We start from the raw sequence: 15,474 nt of genomic DNA, 5'->3' as shown, positions 1-15,474 counted from the left end.
CAGGTAACAGATATTCTTAAGACTGACATGTATGTCCTTCTTCAACTTTCTTAAAAGTCAGCAAAATGTCTTGTGTTGCTAATATTTGGAAGAGGAAAAGTTCCATATCAATTATGCTCTTCCAGACTTCTGATAGGAGGTTATCATTAATATTTTGCAGCTATCATAACCACAGGGTTACGACAAAAAAAAAAATCCTCTTTCATGGAAATCAGTGAAAGTTTTTCTCCTGACTTCACACATTATCTCCATCCTAAAAAGGTGTGATTTGGTTGCCTAACTGGAGTTAAACAATATCACTTTTGGTATGCTTTCACAATGCACCAGATCATCTGTCACTCCAGAACAAAGGCTGAACCCCACTGTGTCAGATCTGTCAGCCCCACATGAATGTATGAGATACAGAAAACCTGAAACAGAACCACATGCTTTGTTAAGGCCACTGAATTGTACCCAAAGTAATTCTTTACTTGGGAGTTACATATAAGTGATGGGGAAGATGAAAAACAATTTAATTTTTATATACTTTTTCTAACATGACTTAAGCATTCTAAGATTCTGTGAACTTGTCATTCAACCAGGCTTCCTTTTAAGTAGCAATGCCTCAGCTAAAAAAAAACAGGAAATTGAAGAGCTGAAGGAAGATATACTAGCAGGTCTCAATTTTATTTTTCATGGAAATTAATTTATAATTTTTTTCTATGATTTTTACTTTAAAAAAATTAATTTGTTTTTGCCTGCCTCTAAATCATCTTTCTCTATTTTCCTGACTTCTTGGACTTCAACATGGTGAGTGGAAATGAAGGTGACAACTTTAGCATGAGATGAACACCGAGCTACTAGGCAGCTGAGCAGTCTTAGACACAGCCTGGAACAAAATCCTTATTTCAGCTGCTGACACAGAGGTGATTGGTTCCACTGAAACAACCAGAATGTCTGAGAGCTCATGCAAAGGCAGAATACACGACACTCAAAGCCTGTGCCTGCTGGAGGGCAAGTAAGGCACTATAAGGTGTCTCAGCTGGCCCTATAGAGTTTTGTTTAGGCAACTGAACTGGGCCTGTAGTGCCTTCCCAAGAAGCTGGAACTAAGAGTGTTGCCAGATCTTTCTAGGCAGAGCAGAATGAAGGCTAGTCTAGATTTTGGTCCCATGATTATTATGGTTGATGCTAAAGAAAACTCTCTACCTTCTGTCAGTCCAGTTGCCTCTCAATATATTATAAAAGTATGCAGCTGACAAACAAGATGCAAAGGAGTTTACACTGAAATTTTTATAACAGTGAAATTCTGAAAACATTGAAATGTCTCCTAATGGACTTACTGATGTTTATATTTACAGGGAAACAGGTTTCCAAAACACAGTAAAGCTTTTTTTTTTTTAATCAGTAAAAATATATTCTTGTGAATTGTAAAGATTCCTGCGAAGATTAATTTGGAGCAAGAAGTGATTATCAATAAGAGGATGGTAACCTCACTAAATGGATGAACTCAGAGTTATTCTCATGATGTACAAATGTTCAAAGCAAGAAGGGTTAGAAAGAAGCAGAGTTAGGAATTAAAAACAAATAAGCAACTGCTTATATTTCAGATACATCCAACTTCTTTTCATCACCATGTCTTGTAATATTGCAACAATGGGGGTGAGCCGAACATATGTGAATTGCAGGGTTTTCAGGGATTAGTTTTGTTAGTCCACCACATGCTGTTGGAAAACAGTTTTCTGTTACGTTGAGAAGCAAGATTCATTCTTCATGGGGACCCTAAGCTTATAGGAAAAAAAATCTAATATTTTTCAAGGTTCTTTTAAAGGACAAAGGAAGAGAGGTACATAAAAATTTTGACTTACCCGTTCTTTGTCTCACATTGTTGTTTCATGAGAAAGACTTACAGAGAAAGAAGAAAGTCACTTTGCAGTTCTCCTGGGATATAGAAATCGTGTATGAATCCATAATGTCTTCTCATCCATGCATCACTGGGGAAGGAAAATATAAGTGAGGTTTCTCTTCTAGCCCTGCAGTGTGCTTACTTTCTCTTTTTGCTGATTACATGTTGAAATAATATTGAAAACACATAATAAAAACAGTAACTATTTATTTTAAACCATGTTGTTTGCTTTAAACAACACGTATAGAAATGGTCATCTACCTCCCAAAATAAACTGGCAAACAAATTTAGCAACAACTACCATGAATTATAAGAGGGTTTTATATTTCCTTCAGCATAAAACAGGGAAAAATAAATCCCATCAGTAAGTAAATGAAGTGGATCTCAGCATAACCAATCTATGAGCTGAAAATTAGTTTAATTCCCATGGTAGGAAGTTTAAGAGATTCATAGACTAGAGGGCCAGAAGGGACTGTTGTGATCAAATTTATAAACTTATGAAGAGATTTTCAAAGGCACAGAAGACATTTGGATATGTAATTCCCACTGACTTACAAAAGAAGTTGGATTTTAATTGTGACTTCATTACAGAGCTCCCCTTTCAAAGAATCATAAATTGACCAATAACCTGAATCCTAAATCATGATGCATAATAGTCAATGTCACCTTTGATTCAATTACAAGTGTCTCAACATAGACAAAATGCAAAGAAGTTATAGTACCCTCAGTGGCCAGTATTTTTCTTCTGACATTGCCTGCAGAGGAGCTAAAAGAAATTTGATTGCTAGGCCTGTTAGAAGACCTGTGCAGCTACGGTAGTAGCAAAAGTACCTTTAGACTGAAATAGAAAATATAGACTATCCGAAGCAAGCAGAAGTACAGCAGTAGCATAAGCCTACATCTTGAGGGAAAACACATTTCTTGTTTATTTGACAAAATTATTCCTCCTTTATGGAAAATGTCCTGATGACATCAACAAATCATAATAAATTACAGTTTTTAATGTTTACTGAGGCAGAGTCAAGATTCAGCTTGGAAGGGATTAAATGCATTTTGGTCACCAAAATAACTCTTCTTGAACAGGAAAAGACATGTTCACAAAAAAAAAAAAAAAAAAAAAAAAAAGGATATTTGTTAATCTCTTATAACAGACTGTTGTTTCTCCATGGTCTACTTCCTGCATTTAAATACAGTTTATCTTAGTTTTAAAAATAGCATTTAAAAAAGGAACAGAGGAAGTGTTACACTGGATGAGACAGTGATCCATCTATTCCTAGCAGCCGGTCTCCAAAAGAGATTGCTAACACAAGTCCTTCTTTTGTCAGATATATCTGGTGTCTTCTAATGACAGCTTTAATACTCTGTTTGTATTTCTCTTCAATTAAGGGCTTTTTTTCTTTTAATGTTTATTTACTAATTTATTTATTTCACTAATACTATGCTTTCTCAAGTGCTGCCACAAATACAACTGCATACCTTTTTTATTCCAATTCTGTTCGCTCTGAACAGCCAGCAGTTGATGTGTTTCTCCAGCAGTCACTTTTTGAAAATTGCTGTTGGTCTCAAGCATTCTCTCTAGTTTCAGAGACAGAGAGAAATTTTATGGCAAGGAATAGTAGCAGATCTAAAGTTTTTCTTACCAGAAAGAAGGGTCTTTTCAGTGTATCTGCTGCTGCTTCCTTCCCAAGGTGGCTGACATGGAAGCTCTGACTGACAATATGCTGACTACGAAGAATAAAAAAACCAGAGAGCTCAGCAATGTTTGCCATCAAAACACCTGTGGTATCGGTACAATCTCAAAAACTGAAGAGATTATGGGAATTTTTTTATACATCAGTTAGGTCCATCTACATTCTGGGTTCTTTACTTCTACATATGTTAATGGACTTATGCTCTGAAATTATAATTTTGGCTCATTTTGGCCAACAACTACATTATGTACTAGATGGAAATAAAGAGAAATTGATCTGACTTATGGGGTTTTTTGTATGGGAAAAAGTAGAGCTCTCTTTTCAGAGACATCTTTTCCAATCAAGTACCCTATTGAGAAAAGTATACATCACTGGTTTCAACAAATCATATTTATGCCTATTTTGGAAGTTCAGGCATATGCAAAATAACAGGATACAAAGGATATATTTGAAAAGGCAATTAAATTATTGGAAAGAGATAGTGCACTTTTTTCTTTATCTTCTCCAAAGCCCAGCACCACCTTGTCTTTCCTTACTATTGCTAGCTGTAACGAAGATTAACTAAGCATACTGAAAAACTGAAAGAAACCTCTTTTCACAGACTTAGTTCTATATTTTCTGTAAAATATAGAGTCAGTTATCCATACAACATAGATCAGTTTTCACTTTAGCTAGTATATGGAAGACAGAAGTCTAAAGAAAATTTATAAACCTCTTCCTGACTCCATTTACTTATTGCTCTCGATCCTTCAATGCTGCTGTTACTCAAAGTCCTCCAGTTTGCCTCTGTTGAAACACAATCAGCTGTGTTCTTTCTCAGCTTCAAAATGTTTACAAACACCATGGTCTTTCCAAGAAAGCTACAATATCACCAAGTTTAGATTGAATATAGAAAGATTCAACTCTAAGAAGCCACTCATTTTATAACAACAATAACATTTGCAGGTTTAAGGCAGCATGAAGCATCACACATCACATGGATGATCTGGAAGAAGTCAGTAACCTGCTATCAGCAGGGATCTCTGTCTCTTCCTCTGTCTCTGTCTCTTCCTCTGTCTCTTCTTTCCTCCTCCCTCTTTCTCTGCCAATCAACTTTTTCTCTTCTATGAATCCGAAAACCTTGATGGCTGTTGTTGGGCCGAAATACCTGTTTCCATGCACACCTTGATTAAAATGCTACTGTGCTACCAGAATGTTGGTTTCATTACTTTGTACTGATGCTGAAACTTGATTTGTTAGGCCTTGTTTAAGCTCACCATGTAAGTAGTTTTCTTTTGATCAACTCACTGGTTTTCTTGAGAATCTTATTTTTTCTTGCTTGCTTCCTGTGGATGTAGAAGCTAATTTACCTCAAGGGTGACTGCTGTGCTTACTCAGCAAGGTAATATTGCCTTTGGAATTAATATCTAGAAAAGCCAAGAAAAATAACAGAATCTACAAATGTAAGGTTAAGAAGGAAATCCCACTATTTTTGGGGTTTGTTTTTTTTAAACTTTGGTTTCAAGGACAGAAATTTAGCATTTGTGGGAGACAGACACATAAAGACAAGTATATAACATGTTCTTTCCTGGCAAACTGGGAGAAGAGTCTATATTGATAGCAAATGCTGTAGTAGACTTCTTTCTTAATCTTGAAAGGTAGTAAAACACCACAGTAACAGCAATGAGCTAGAAAAATCTCTATAAAAGAAAAACAATTAGAGACATATGCATTAAAATACATTATGTTTCTCTTATTTTCATTTTATAGGAGTACAGAATACACAAGCTACAGTGGGAAAACAGCTGCAGCTCATTACAAACATGAAACATCAGGAATACTAAAAGATTCTTAATCTTTTAGCAAGGCCTTCATACAAAAGTAGTGTTTCTGAAAAATATGGTTCTTGACATTAGTTCACCACAATGAAATATTCTTCCATATACTTCCACTTTTATCGACCCATAATCCTCCTTTCTTGGTTTCAAAACAAGAAGAGGAGGAACACCAAACCACAAATTAGACAGGTTTTGGGCACTGCTTTTATAATGTAATTATATCATAATAAAATTTTGTAGTTTGTAAAGGTTTCAGTGTCTAAGAAAGAAAAAGGTATTTTAGATATTTGAGTTGAAATTATCTTGAAAAATATAATTTAGGAAAATATTAAGTTAATTTCTAAGATGTCTTTGGTATCAGTATGTTTCTTTATAAATGTTTTTTTTAAACTAACTTAATTTTTTTCATCTTATATCTTCTTATCAGAGACTACAAAGAATACATATCAATCTCACATTGTGTTTCAATGATATTTCTGTGTTTTGTATGCCTCAGCAAACTAGGAGTTTATCTGTTACTAGTCAGAAATTATGAAATCAGTAGCCTCAGTCTCCGGTTTCACACATTCCTTTTATTCCACAAGTCCCATGAAAATCAAAATTTTGACAATTTTTTATTGCAATATTTTTATTTGACAATATTTTATTAACACATTGGTCACATCTTAACTACTGTGTATGAGAGAACTGAATCCAGCAGGCAAAACCTGTAGAGAAGCCTTTTAACTTTCTAACAACATTAATGAAGCAGATTTTACAGAGCAGGATTAGAGTCATGATAAGGAGAATTAGACTGTGATTTGAATTAGAATCTCTGTTATTGTTTTTTCACATGTTTATGTGAATACTTATGGCCATTTTCAAATTCTATTCTATAGTGTGTTCATATAATACTTGATAATGGTATAAGGGAGAAAGGTAAAAGAGGAAAATTGCTAAAAAGATAAAATGAAGGAAAGTAATATTATGCCTGATTGTGGAGATGCAGCAAAAACCTGTAGTTTTCCCAATTAAAATGAAGTGGTTTGAATGATCATTTTAACTTTGAGATATAGCAGTCTCAGTTTTATTTAGGATCTCATAGGTAAGAAGATGGAGAACCGCCTCTCCCTTTTATGAAAGTATAAAGATCTTTTTTCTTTCACACACAAAGAGTTCTTTTTCCCTCCCAGATGATTTATTAAGAGTACAGAAATTTCAGTCTCCTGTGAAGTCTCCTAAATTGTTCGTCTTTAAGCATACACAAGGATGTGATAACCTAATATTTTTAATGCAAAAATATGCAGAAAACGCACTTTAAAATACCACAGGGACTCTTAATACAGCAAAAAGAAATTGGAAAGGCACATCTGCATTTTGTTTTTCTCTTACTTCAGCCCCCCTTGGAAATGGCAGGTTGGATATTACTCTCATGACATTCTGAACATTTTATACCTTGTTAGTGAAACTTGCTCATACATTTTACTCTGCATCCAATCTGACAGTACACAAGCCATCCTGAAAGAATCCCTTAAATATTTTTTTTTTTCCTACAGTGCTCTATTTTTTTATTATTAATGGCTTTCATAGCATGGGTTGTGAGCACCACTCTCACTACTTTTCTTGGACAGAACTACTACTCCTGGAGTTGTCAGCTCCAGCTGTGCCACGGAAGTCTAAAAATAAATGGATCTGCTGCAGCCTGGTGAGACTGTTAAACTCCCGTGGTGCTCATTCTTGCTCCTCGGTGAGCTATACTAGTTCATCGGGTCTAGACCAAAGAAGATCCTCCCTGCTCCCATGTAGTTGCAGAGAAAGGTTTTGAAGTAGTAGCCTATTTCTTGGGACTGGGCAGGAAACTTGTCTGTTCTTGTTAACCATGCAATAAAAAGCGCTGAAGGTCCTTTCAAGTCTGCAGCAGTTCTGTCATCGCATGGTGCCAGCACAGGATATTCCTACAAAGACCTAGCTTGTGAAGGAATATATAATCAATTCACCCCTACAAATCAGTGGAACAAAATTCATTCAGTGAAAAATACTGGTTTTCACCCAAACATACTCTCTTTTTTTCCCTTTGTATCCATCGGTGTGCACGTTGTATGCACGAGGCATAGCCAGTCTCTGAGTACAAATGGCTGATGTGTCATTTATGTAGCTCTTCTTCTTCTGAGCATCCTTCTGAAGGCATTTTTGCCATTTTTTCCAAACAATGTGGCATCAGTGTGGGTTTTCCCTATCAGAGGAAAGCAGCAACAGCTTGAAATAAAATCAAAGCCACAGTCTTATAAACTTATTTTCAGAAAGATAAAGCGACTATATTAGATGTGTCATCCCAGTAGTTTCAAAAATTAAAAAGGAGAGAGGGTCTTAAATAATTTCAGCAAAAGCCAACACAGTTAAAAGTAAGCACTAACTCACTGTTCTGGAAGAGAGAGACAGAGAAAGCAGATAGTACCAGCTGCCTTTATAAAAATAAATGTGTTAAGTCACTTGAAATAACCATCAGTAGCTATAGTTTAAAAAAAAAGTTACAACTAACATCAGTGCTAAAATTCAGAAAGTTGCTTCAGGCTTTTAAAATTTGGTAATAGAAGGTAATACATTTTATAAACTGTTAGCTCAGTGACTTGACTTCAGCTTTATCTACTGCAAGGCGAGAGGTCAGGGTTAAAGAACAGCCAGAAGCCTCCTGCTTTTGGGACCAGCAGAGATTAGAAGGATCTGTCCTTCTGGACTCAGGGGAGTGAGGAGGTGCAGCTCACTTCTCTCTGGAGCACTCCCCAAGTAGATGTCTTGTGTCAGCAATGACAATAGTAATTATAATCTAGAAAATGGCAGAATAGCTGAAACAGCATGGGACAGTATTAAAAAAAGGAACAATCCTCAGGAGCTTTTGAATTCCCTTTGGAAGGCTGAGTGTGCTTGCTTTAGAAGTTGTCCTGAACAGCGAATAGAAGGATTTAAGACAGCAGGTATAAAAGCATGCATTGTTGGAATCGAAGACAGGGGAAAGCAAAAACCATGAATCATCATTAGACATTATAAGGAAATAAAGTTATATGTTCTGAATTCAGATGAAGCCCTTGACAGAGGCAGCGATAGCTACTGAAAAGACAGCAGAGCTCTCAAATCTTCCTTATAATGATGGCACTACAATTGGATTTTACATGAAGCATAGTCTGCTTGCTCCTTAGTTGTCATTTCTGAATCAGCTAGGGGCTGGCACATTGCTGCTCCAACAAATAACTTATCATTGAGCTTACAAAAGGTTAAAGTTCTTTTTATTTATAGATCACAGACCAAACAAGCAGTGAGAGGCAGTATTCACATTTATTTCTTAAAATTTTACCCCTAAAAATTGAACTGTGAAACGGGCATTTAGCTAAGGATGTTGTTGGTATGCACATATTGTGGCAACTCTGCAAAGGTGTGCTGAACAGGTTCTCAGCTGCTCTGCTCCATGCAGAGGAGACAGAAGAACATTCTCTCCAGCTCAGGAGCAATCCCGTATATCTACAAAAGCCAAAGCAGACTTGCCTACAGGAGGCAAAAATGAAACAAACACCACCAACAGAATATAAACCAAACAAATCAAATGACAAATAAACAGTACACACAGACAAAAATCAAAAAAAGAAACCAAAAAAAAACAAATTCACCCAAAACCCCAAAATAAAACAAAAAAAAAAAAAAAAAAAAGCCCAGAAAACAAAAAAAAACCTCTTCAATACAAATAAGAAAACTACATAACAAATTTATTCTGAAGGTGCTCTTTATAGAGATCTGGTCCAGGTTTTCAGAAAACATTTTCATATTATTCCTTGCTAGACTATGCACTGACCCTTACCTCAGGTTTCAGCATGTAAATGAGACTGAAGAAAATTAGCTCCAAAGTTTCATCTATTGCCTAGTGTAGCAATCACAAATCTTTTCAGGTTGGTATCACTGCTCCCCACCTCCATCCCATCTGTCATCTTTTCCCCTCACTAATTTCTTCTCTTCCCCAACTTCTGCCTTCATAGAGAAATGAGAGAAGACTTCCTATCTTCCTTTGGAATCCAGCTAAGCTTCTGACCCTCTCAAGTCTCTCCATGACTCGCAGCACTTTCTGTCTTTTTCCACAAGCAAATAAAAAAAAAAAAAAAAAAAGATATTTTTAACTCTTGCACGACAGTGACAGGAACTGACATCTCTTGTCAAGACACTTCAATGTGCAGGATGCAAATTGTGTGGGTAATAATCACAGCATAAAACCAGAAGACATCATTGGATTATTTTGTCTGATATCTCATGTACCATAAAACGTTCTAACTTAGACCATTACATTTTGTCTTGTTTATGCCTTTACAAAAGTCAGTAAATTGCATTTGATTAAACCAAATATTCTCAAAAGGTATCTGGAAAAAATATAGAAATGTAGAATTTTTCATTTATTTTGGTAGTTTATTCCAACAGTTAAATGCCCATTAAAATCACTACTAAATCCAAATGTTTATTTCCAGAATTGTTGTTTTTTTTTCCCTAACTACAGCATCTTGCTATTGGTTCTTGTCACAACTACGGTTATTTTTTTTTCTTTTTTAAAAATTAAATTTAAAAGCCCTTAACTATACAGGGTGTTCTTACAAAACAATATTTAAATACTGTAACCAAACTGCATGTACATATTCCTTTTAACAGATAAAACTGTGAGAACATACTAATGAAGTACATCTCTCTATGCTCCTTAAATTTTTCCTGTGACTTCTTTCTGTTCCACTCTAACTTTTTCACATCTTCTTCAAAATGCAATAAACTGAATCCTTCTCCAGAATCAGATGCCCTACTACAATATTGAGGAATAGTATAAATCCTATAGGACATAGAGGAATTACAGGCAATGACTTCAAGGGTGTTAGGAAAGAGTCAATGTTATTTGGCCTTTAAAGTGCAATACAGGAATTCAAATGTCTGGAGTTTAGTTTCCATCATACTGAAAACTGTTATGTAAATTTGAATAACTATTTTCCAGAATTTTCACATTTTGTTAAACTAGATGTAATAACTGCAAGTAGGACCTTCTCTTAGATGTTGTAACATTTAATTTTTTATTGGTTCTATGTTCTTTGGGATCCCCATCTGGAAATCATCATTACAATTAACTTTCACATACCTCACCACATAAATACAGATATTCTAGAAACCACTGCTAAAATCTCTATAGTTTATATGCTATAAAATACTTTCTTGAGGCATAAAAAAATAATCAGTTAAGTTGAAAATACGTAACAGTGGTTCTCTGATTGCATGGCTGAAAACTAAAGGCTTGAAAGTTAGAAAGAATTCTTAAGAGGAGACTCCATCTTCCACTTTAAAAACAAAGTCCAATTTATTTATGCATCTCCACTTATTGAATATAATTCTTCTATGTACACAAACAGAAATACATATTTATGTGCAAATTTTAATTCCAAGGTTGGGAGGCATAATGGAGCCTAATTTTATTATACTAGATAATTTTCCTAGAGGTGCATATTGATTTCACACTGTCAAACAAACTGCAAAATACATTATAACAAAACAATTAAAACTGCTGATAATTATTACAATTAACTCGCTGCTTCATACTAATGGAATGTTCAAGCATCCGAGAATTCCTGATTATCAGAAACTAATGGATGTTCAGAAAAGGATGTCATTTTCTGTAGCAATTTGTTCTTGGCCAATTTAATGTTCCCTCAAAACAGTTTTCCATTCCCAAATGTCTCATTTGTGGCTTTATAAAAAAAAGAATCATGACAGTATTGTTTCAGTCCTTATTTTGTCTTCAGAAGTCTCAAGTCTGTTCATTTTGCTGTTTTTTCAGGAGCATATAATCCAAAATAAAAGAATCATAGAGTCATTTTATACATTAATTTGTTAAAAAGAGCTGGATATTCTCATTTGAAGCAGTCTTAAATGTGAACTAATTCAACTGAAGTGTAAGAGTTTTGGCTGAAAGAACACTGATCCACTTTATCTAGCTGTATTTCTCTGTCATGTGTGCTTCTTTGGCTGTGTGAAGCCTCCTTATTATACAGCTCTTGATCCCCGTTGTGCTGCTGTAATGCTTGTGATGCTGTTCCAGTTCCTGAACATGATGCTTTTCTATCAAGCACCTAAGTGGAATTTTGCTATTCAAATCTGACCAGTTACTGCAGTAGTCCTTTGATAGAAAGAGTAAGCTGGGAACAGCAAAACAATCCCTTAAAGCTTACTTATGTTCACATGCATTTTTTGCACTTATGGTGCCAGATGCACATCAATTGAATGTTGCCCTGAAGTGGAATACTTTCTGCACGGACTCACAAAGCTGTTTTGGCAACCACTTTATTGTGCCAGTGTTAAAACTCATGATGCAATAATTTGCTTTATGAAATACCTTTATGTGCTTTTCAATAGGGAGCACTGTGATCAAGGGTGGCATCAATTGTATAGGACACCTCTTTAACAGAATATAACTTTTCCAATTACTAATATAATGGGAAAATACATATCTCCAAAGCTACGGTTTCTAAAAAAAACATGAGACCATTAGATTATTTTCTGAGATTTGTATTTCCAGTGTCTTCATTTTGTTATTCAGACATAAAGTAATTAACAGGGACAAGCAAGTATTATTAATCATTTCTTCAACATCACCCACATAGTTTTGTGTATTGAACTTACTGGAGAACATCTTGTGATGTAAAGGTCTCACTGTCTCTTAGAAATAAACAATACAATTAAAACAAATAAGTCATCCCAGCCTTATGAACTTTCCCATAGAAAACAAAAAAAATGAGTGAGAAAAGTTTTATATTCCTTCATTAGAAGTGTTTAAGATATGATACATTCTGAAGAATAACAGTCTCTCTTTGATTTTTTAAATAAAATTTCCAATAAACTGGGGCAGAATTTCCAAGGATTACTTTAAGACCTTTAATCTTTTTTTAAAGTAGGAAATATATTAGTGTTTTGCTGATTTTTAAAGCAGGAAATACCCTACTGCTTTGCTGAATCAGGGCCTAAAAGAGCAATCCAGTCACACTCGGGGACAAAAATATCACAGTGTGTAAAATATCCATAATGTGATTAAGAAGAAAAAGGTCATTTTGAAGCTTAAAAATATTTAAGCATTGAAACTTTAAAATGTTTTCACACCCAGAGCAAAAAATATATACCTTCACTAATACAGTCACCTAGTCACAGCTTAGCTAATTGCACAGCTTGAACAAACCCCTTTGTGTCACTGGGGAAAGAAGTAAGGAGCACTTAAGTCCATTTCGGATTTTAATGGCTGAGCAATATTTCTTACAAAACACCTCAGCTAACAGAGACTAAAGGTAGAAGTCCCCATCACACCAGATTTATTTTACACATATCTGGAGAAGGAACCAAGCATCTCAGCAGTTATGTGATGGGGATTGTTTGGTGAGACAGCACAGAGTGGGGAAAGGTTTGCCAGCAACTGAGCAAAGAAACTGCCAGTTGTTGTACCTGACTGTTCTACATTGAAAAACAAACTTTTTTGTAAATAATAAGGATGGCAAAAAAATAAATACCTGTCTCTCAGGAACTTCTCCTCTTAATGGGAAGATCATATCATCCTGAATATGGAGATATTTTTATGTGTTGGAATCACATATTTGTGCCAAAAGGCATGAACACATAATTATTGTCCCTACCTCTGCTATATTAGAGTTCAGTGTGTCAAATGAAATCACCACCTGGTTGCATATTTCCACTGAATTGCCTAATAGATCTATGATTTTGACTACAGGGTTTAGGTGCTGTCACAGAATAATTTTTTTTTCCTCTTTCATCTTAATTTTAAAATGAAGAATTAAAAATTCAGTAAAAAATTAGAAAAGGCCATAATGCTTTTTAAGGAGTACTCTGGGCTAGGATACCAAAACCTTTTTAGCTTCCTCATCTCAGAACAAATGTGGGCTCACATGTTTAGCAAATATCTGAGAACAGCTGAATCGTACTACAATTTCTAGCACAGTGTTCTTTTATGTATTTTTTTTACTATGGAGTCTTCCCACTCCACAGCCAGGCTGTCATAAAGAGCTCCTTAGAATTATTCACATTTTAACAGTACCATGGATATGTAAAACATGATTAGACTTACTAAAAGAAATAGAATCAGAATGCAAAGCAGAGAAAGTACTTTTTTAAGGATCTATGAGGTTTGCTGTCACCTCTGAATACAATTCAGCCCTTGGGCTTACTACTTCACAGAAATTGCACAAGGTACCAGACAGAGCAAATAGATGCCACACTGTCATCTTTCTCTGCTGCATTCAATTAAACATATCCTAGGTTCAAGAGTTTGACTTGCTCAGACAACTTATTTGTGTTTGCAAAACATTAATTTTTTAATTTCTATTTTCCCTAAGAGGTTTTCCCATATATTCCCATTAATCAGATGTCAGATGTAACGCATCACATCTTGGTTCTGACATTTCAGTACTCTTTTTAAACCTGAAGGCCATTATCATATTCAAGGATCTGAAATGCACATAACGCACATTTTAATTCTGGCTATATGACAGACCAAACTAGGAATGAAAACATGAAGACGTGTCATCACAGATCCCTGGAAGAACAGCAGAAGGCATTGAAGGTAAACACAGTAACAACATGTCCCAGCCCAAGATTTCAGGTGGAAATAAGAAAATGAGCCCAAAGATAATCCAAGTCCCAGCAGACCCATATGACACTATTAAACACAGAGAAAACCTTTATTTCCTAATATCAAGACCATCAAAATCAGCTTCAATATATGAGTTTTTAATTTTTCTATGTTCACATAAGAATGCCCCTCCCTAAAATACAAAGCAAAACCAAATCAAAAATTCCTGAGACAGTTGGCAGGCTAAGCTAAAAAGATTACTAACTGTTGGTAAGTGGAAAAAACTCTTTTAATTTGGTCATTTTATGAAGGACAAAATTAAGTAAGATAATTGAATGACTTTTTTACCTCCTGTGTTGAATTTTAAACATCCAGAAAAATAAAACTTGTCATCACCTCAAGCACTTTGTGGTCAGCCTTGTAGATGGGCTGAAGCATGTACTCTGAGAGTGTAGGACAAAGACAGAGTCAGATTCAAGTTTTTGGTTTCCCCATTGAACAGAGGCTCATTTAGGTCATGGAGGGGAATCACACAGAGCTTTTGATAAAGTATTTGAACAGGGGGTGATGAGAACCGTATTTTCCATTGTTCACATCACTTCTGGAGGGACACAGAAAAATTATTTATGTCTCCAGTGGGAAAAGACTTGCCTTTTTACCATAGGAGTGTTCATCTGCAGGTTTTTTTCATGGCCAAAATATTGATGACTCACTTCAGGAAAAATGTGGTGGATACAAGAGTAATCAAGAAGTGAGTGAACCTGATGAATGCATTTCACATCTGAGGCTTGTTTCCCTTTCCCTGTCCCAGGCTGAAAGAACTGTGAATTATTTTAATTAATCTGCCATAGAATGCCATAGCCTAAATTAGTTCAAAAGATTTCAATACAATCCATAGCACATCACAAATACTACCTTCTACAGTCATTTCTGTAGTCTCAAATCTGAGACACATGTAGATAAGATGACAGATGCAGCATAAAAGAATAAAATACAGTAGAAATCAATTATAGTCAAGTAATTTTTCTTCCTTAAGCCAGATTTTTATAAAAGAGAAATTACTATAACAAAAGTGACTGTAATTTCCTTAATGACTGAAAGATCTACGTATTTTCCCTAAAAACTAAATTTCATTCTTTCAGTGTAAATTAGAAATAAATTATCTAGTTTTCCATGATTGCTGTAGTTCATCACATTGAAAATTGTGCCACCTGCACTGAGAGAGATGCATTCAGTAACTCATGTCCTAAACAATCAGATGTATTTAATATGATAGTCACAATTAATATGATGTTTTCATATCTAAGATGAAACAGGCAGATGGGGACAAGAGTCTCACATGCATCTGGTATAACATAATAGGAGCCCAGCAAAGATTATTTTTCTAGTCTTCCTATTTACATATTTGATTAAGTAAAATCATAGAATCATAGACTTGTTTAAGTTGAAAAAGAATTCTAAGATC

At 35.1% G+C, this 15,474-nt stretch overlaps 1 long non-coding RNA gene across 1 annotated transcript in view; it reads right to left on the bottom strand.

Moving 5' to 3' along the window:
* Positions 1–15,474, bottom strand: part of LOC110470852 (uncharacterized) — a 113,942-nt gene that overhangs the window by 35,215 nt on the left and 63,253 nt on the right. The window contains exons 7-8 of the long non-coding RNA XR_014954387.1: positions 3,525–15,474; positions 1,847–1,972 (exon numbers count right to left, since the gene is read on the bottom strand). The exon at positions 3,525–15,474 is cut by the window's right edge and continues 22,346 nt beyond it. This is a non-coding gene — a long non-coding RNA (uncharacterized LOC110470852). The remainder of the gene's footprint in view (positions 1–1,846; positions 1,973–3,524) is intronic.

Source organism: Lonchura striata, chromosome 1 (genome assembly GCF_050655825.1).
Source record: "Lonchura striata isolate lonStrDom1 chromosome 1, ASM5065582v1, whole genome shotgun sequence".
Taxonomy (NCBI): domain Eukaryota; kingdom Metazoa; phylum Chordata; class Aves; order Passeriformes; family Estrildidae; genus Lonchura; species Lonchura striata.
Note: the sequence above shows the minus strand (reverse complement) of the source record. Positions and strands in the feature narration are given on the sequence as shown.